Raw genomic sequence first — 6,000 nt, forward strand, 5'->3', positions numbered from 1 at the left:
TTTCTGCAAGGACACGAGGCCAATGTAAATCCTGGGGTAACAGCAGCATCCTGGCTCACGTGCCCATCTTGATGAGAATTCTCTGGTTAAAGGCACCAGTCAAACAAGTGTGTGGCAAGTCAGGTGTTTGAAGTGAGAGAAGCTTATTGCTATTATCTCTGAATGTGAAACCAGAGCCCTCATTCTTAAACAATGCTACTTGGAAAAATACGACCTTAAAACATCATCACAACTGAAAGCCAACCAACTCTTGAACAAGTGCTGACTTTCCCAAATGCCTGCTTCATCAGCTTTCTTGAAGGAGAAGCTAAGAAGTGGAACCTTGGCTATACACGATTGATGGCAACGAAGCTAAGGAAACCCTCGCTCTCTAACACAGGTGCCACGCCTAATTTACGTGGCCCGGGGAATCCAGCTACACTGGATTCAAATACAAAATCCATAGTGATGGCATCTGCTGTGCTCTCTGCATTTTCAATTCACCAGCATTTGAACGCATTCTTTGGGCCTCTGCTAAGATTTTCTTGTCTGACTGAGGGGATGCCAGCCTAACCAGGGAGAAAACGAAAGAGAGAGTCAGCAGGTGCTGTCCTGTGGGTCAGGGCTTTAGGTGAGAGGCTGAGAGAGCAAGGACAGTCAGAGGAAGAGGAGGAGCGAGGAGGACTCCCCAGGCATTCTAAGCTCTACCTCCTGCTCTCCTGGGCCAGAGAATGAATACAGGTCTATGCTAACTTCCAGGAATAACTTGGACCTAAATCTGGGAAGAGCTCATTTGTGGTGATGGTGTTTTTAATCACTTTCACTGTAACAGTTGGTTATTTTTAAAATAGAGCTTCCTGCTGTTAATCTTGGAATCTGCAGGAGAAGCAAGTTAGAAAACCTCTAAGAGACGATACAGTGTTTCAGAAGGAAAATGCAGCAAAGACCAGCCAGTCAAGCAAGGAATTCCCATAAGTCCTATCTTATCCTTTTCCTCTGGGCTTGGGGACCTTTCTGCTATTCCGTTCTTATTCTTTTTTTTTTTTTTTTTTATGAGGAAACTGATCTCACAGCCACGCACACTGCAGTACGGAAGGGATATTTGTCTAAGAAAGAAATGGAGACCTCCCTTGTCCAATGAGATCACTTAGTGATTGATGCTCATTGAACACTTCTCCGTGATTCCAGGACTCTTGTTAGCTCCAGTGCTGTGGTTGGTTTGATCCTGAGTGGGTCCAAGAAGCCACTGACATCACCATGATCAATACCCCATGGAAAGTTCCTCTGTCCCTTAGAAGGAAGAGAGAGAGGCCCTGATGTGTGGAAGAAAGCTGGGCCACTCCCACTGGACGCTGCTACAGCCTCTGAGCTCACCTGGGAGTTAACCGGGAGGGAATGTTCCCAACAGTCTCATCAGCATGAGGATAGAATTTTATCACAATGATAAAGCATATGATATGATTATTTGTCCTAGGGCACTGCTTAGAAATTATCACTATCGGCCTGGCGTGATGTCTCACACCTGTAATCCCAACACTTTGGGAGGTCGAGGTGGGCAGATCATGAGGTCAGGAGTTTGAGACCAGCCTGGCCAATATGGTGAAACCCCATCTCTACTAAAAACACAAAAATCAGCCCAGCGTGATGGCAGGTGCCTGTAATCCCAGCTACTTGGGAGGCTGAGGCAGGAGAATCACTTGAACCCGGGAGGTGGAGGTTGCAGTGAGCCGAGATCGTGTCATTGCCCTCCAGCCTGGGAAACAGAGCAAGACTCCATCTCAAAAAAAAAAAAAAAAAAAAAAGAAATGGTCATGATCTAAGACTTCTGTCACTTGAGTTCTATAACCCTTGTATAAATGATCAGTGATGCCAGCCACTGGCATTCACAGCTTGTGTTCTGCCTAAATGTGCTACTGGCTGTGGCTCTCTTTCGAGAAAAATCTCCACCCCACCCATGTCATCATCACGATCTTTCCCTTCAGCTGCCTATAAATAGAATATCCTAATCCCATATACCAGCCAGGTCACAAGACGTAGTGAAGAAATCATTTGTAGTCAGAAGAAAGGAAATGTTGTATGCAAAAATTAAGGATAAAAACAAATTAGGAAAAACATACGTGTTTCTGCCTGTCCTGATGATGCACTTGCAAATTCAGAAAGTCAGCCCACCTAAGGAAAAAGAAAGAAAAAGACCATAGAGTGATTCAGGGACACATATTTTCAAGTGGAGAAGCAAAAGAAAGACAGCTTTAAATGTGTGATTGCACTTGGACTCAAAAGAGCACAGAATATTGGAAAGAGTAGGCTCCGACTTCTTTCTAAAGATGGGAACACGAAACCCCAGTAAACCCAGATCCTTATCTCAACAATTCTAAAAGAGAAAACCATATGGAACCCCAGAGGAGTGGACACCCCCCAGGGCTGCTCACATACACAGATGCTGTCACACAGATTTTCCTAGAATCTGTTTGTTTTGTGTACCGTTTTTCCCTTTAGTTAACTTGGGGTGTATGGAATGGAGGCTGAAGTTAGCATTAAAGTAACGTGAGAGAGGAATAAACCAACAGCCCTGGAAGAGCCACTGAGTTTTTAAAGTAAAAGTCGCTTTAGTTTATCTTGCATTCACTTGTAACCCCCTTGTAGACCCTATCTTATTGCAAAAATGGTAGGAGAAAGGGTAATACACTCATTTTTTTTGTTAGTTTTCATTTATAATTAATGCCTCCAGCTGCCTGTAAAATGGGTTTGAGGTCCCATTGGTCCTGGTTAGTCGACCAGCTGGGAACTAAATTATTAAATAATCATTTGAAATAAATTATTAAATAATCATTTGAAAATTAAAAGAACTTCATTTCATTTCTCCTTGTACTAGGACACGTTAGTACTTTCCACGGCATTTCAAATTTTGATCTAAACAGCAGCAATAACTATCTTCAGATTCCCCAAATACTGTAAACGCAAAGTTATTTCATCCAGACACGCTGGATACAGATGAGAGAAGTCTCACGTCTAATGTTTAACAGGCAACTGTCCTCCCAGGGAGGGGAGCATCTGCACCACAGCCCTCACAGGCACCAAGAAACATTTAGCAGTGCAAGAAGGAAATCAATAATAATGATAATAAATTTAGGTATGTGTTAGGTATGTGTTTGTGGTGTTTGAGGACAGACTTATTTTGAGAAAACATATACTGTCATTGGTGGAATATGAAGAAATGGAAATAACAGGACTTAGAAGTGTTTTAAAAGGGTAAGTATGAGGTTAGTGGCTTACCCTGATACTCAAAGTTTGCATCCGTTGAAAAAGCTGGAGTCGAGATAGAAAAAAAGAGAAGGTATTTGAAACTGGGTAGAGCAAAGTTTGATCTCAAAAGCAAAAAGCCAGTTTTGAAAAAGATTTAGAAGTTGCTCTGGAGTAAAAAAAATCCTTCTTCTTTGATTTTTAAGCATTCGTTTTTCTCCAGGGAAATTAGAAATTTCTTAGAAATGACCTCTGTTGGAGCAGCACCATGGAAAAATATCTTCACCACAAACAACTCCGTTTCTCAAATATGTAGAGCCATTGATGCAAAATGCATTTGACTCATCGTTGGAGGAGACGTTATATTTAGTGGTGGAGCTGGTAGGATATTTTTAGAAATAGTAAAGTTCATAGAATTGTTAATGTGTTGAATGTCTTTACAAGATAAGGTTTTTAGGGGATGTGCAGAAGTGGCCATCGGGACTGGAAGGCCTAATTCCTGTTCCATAGTCACTGGATGCCTTGATAGCCAGACCCTGAGACATGCCTGCAAGTCATCTCGGGCTGGATACAGGGTGAAGCTCAAGCCCATCCTTGGGGTAATCTGGGGCTGGGTGTGTAAAATCCCAGGCCGCTGCAGACTTCTTTCAAGAGCCTCCAGTAACACTTAGTTCTTTGGAGAAGAAACTGTCCAAATTTCTGAACCAGAAGGACATTAACAATCCATAGCCACGGGCACTCATCTCAACTGGGGCTCAAGGACCCCGAGGCACAGAGACCCAGTGGCCTCACGTCAGGCAGCCCAGAGCACTGATGGGCCCCCAGGCACATTCCTCACAACGGGGCTGCTCTTGTTTCTCACCAGATGAAGTGAAGGAACCAGGGTGCTGCGGAGGGTGGGGGAAGCCCTCGCCACATACAAGAATCATGCATTCTTGGCTAAAGCTGGGCTGTGGCTCCCTGAGCCTTGTGCTGTCTGGTCACCTTGCAGCTTTCCACTCAGAGTCATACAATTTTCCATGGTACAGATTTAAAAAAGTGTCACCCTTCTGAGGAAGATGAGTCAGACGCCCCCCAGTTCTACCCTTCTGGGAACTGGTCTGTCCACCCTGGCTGTCTTCTCCCATGGAGTTTCCCTGGCTTTCCTCTCTCACAGATCTTCCCTGGCTCTCCTTTATTTATGACTCACCATCCCAGTTGCAGATGTGCTCTTCCCGGACCGTAAGTCACTCCATGTGACAAGTCACCATCCATGTTCTCCTGAGGCCAGCTACAGCCGCTAGCATGCATGCAGGACAAAACCGAGACACAGCCACGTGCAGAATCCACCTTTCTGTCCTTTAAAAAGAAAGCCCTTATTTCTTTTTTCTATTCCGATAGCTTTAGATATGGAATTGGTTTGTGATTACATGGGCGAACTGTATAATGAAGTCTGGGATTTTAGCGCACCCATTACCCTAAAAGTGTAAATTATGCCCAATATGAAGTTTTGTATCCCTCACCCCCAGCCACCTTCCCCACTTCTGAGTCTCCAATGTCCATTATTCTACTCAGAAGCCCTTGCATACCCCTAGCTCAGCTTCTACTTAAAAGTGAGAACATACGGTGTGTGGTTTTCCATTCCTGAGTTACTTCACTTGGAATAATGGCTTCCAGTTCCATCCAAGTTGCTGCAAAACACATTATTTTATTTCTTTTTATGGCTGAGTGGTAATCCATCATGTCCATATCTCACATTTCCTTATCCACTCATTGGTTGGTGGGCACTTAGGTTGGTTCCTTGTCTTTGCAAGGATGAATTTTGCTGTAATAAACATACACGTGCAGGTCTCTTTTTGGTATAGCGACTTCCTTTGGGTAGACACCCAGCAGTAGGTTGCTGGATGAAATGGTAGATCTACTTTTAGCTCTTTAAGGAATCTCCATACTATTTTTCATGGGGGTTGTACTAACTTACATTCCCACCAGAAGTGTACAGATGTTCCCTTTTCACTACATCTGCACCAACATCTACTGTTTCATGTTTTTTTAATTATGGCCATCCTGGTTGGGGTAAGGTGGTATCTCATTTTGGTTTTAATTTGCATTTCCCTGGTGATTAGTAATGTTGAGCATTTTTATGTTTGCTGGCTGTTTGCATATCTTCTTTTGAGAAATGTCTATTCATGTCCTCTGCCCACTTTTTGACAAAATTATTTGTTTTCTTCTTGCTGATTTGTTTGAGTTACTTGTAGATGCTGGATACAAGTTTTTTGTTGAATGAATAGTTTGCAAATATTTTCTCCTGTTCTGTGGGTTGCCTGTTTACTCTGCTGATTATTTATTTTGCTGTGCAGAAGCTTTTTAGTTTAATTGGTCCCATTTATTTATTTTGGGTTTTGTTGCCTTTGCTTTTGTGGTCTTAGTCATAAATTCTTTGCCTAGGCCAATGTCTTAAATAGTTTTTCTTAGGTTTTCCTCTGGAAATTTTATGGTTTCAGATCTTAGATTTAAGCCTTTAATCCATCTTGAGTTGGTTTTTGTCTATTGTGAGAAATAGGGATCCAGTTTCTTTCTGCTCCATGTGGCCAGCCAGGGAAACCCTCATTTCACTCTGATTCAACAAGAACTTATAAAGCCAGAAAGTAACAATGAATTTAAATATTTGATTCCTCTTATCAACGTTTCACTCTCTGCAAATTGACCTTTACAGAAGTAGTTCTTTTAAGGTACATAAAAAACAGATCCTGTACAAACGAACGAGCCACCAAATTGCACTGGAGATGTATTCTAAAGCCATCT

At 42.6% G+C, this 6,000-nt stretch overlaps 1 long non-coding RNA gene across 1 annotated transcript in view; it reads right to left on the reverse strand.

Moving 5' to 3' along the window:
• LOC116269508 overlaps positions 1-5,195 on the reverse strand; it is a 49,582-nt gene extending 44,387 nt beyond the window's left edge. The window contains exons 1-2 of the long non-coding RNA XR_004177122.1: positions 3,253-5,195; positions 2,097-2,148 (exon numbers count right to left, since the gene is read on the reverse strand). This is a non-coding gene — a long non-coding RNA (uncharacterized LOC116269508). The remainder of the gene's footprint in view (positions 1-2,096; positions 2,149-3,252) is intronic.
• Positions 5,196-6,000: the final 805 nt, after the last annotated feature.

Source organism: Papio anubis, chromosome 11 (assembly GCF_008728515.1).
Source record: "Papio anubis isolate 15944 chromosome 11, Panubis1.0, whole genome shotgun sequence".
NCBI classification, from domain to species: Eukaryota; Metazoa; Chordata; class Mammalia; order Primates; family Cercopithecidae; genus Papio; species Papio anubis.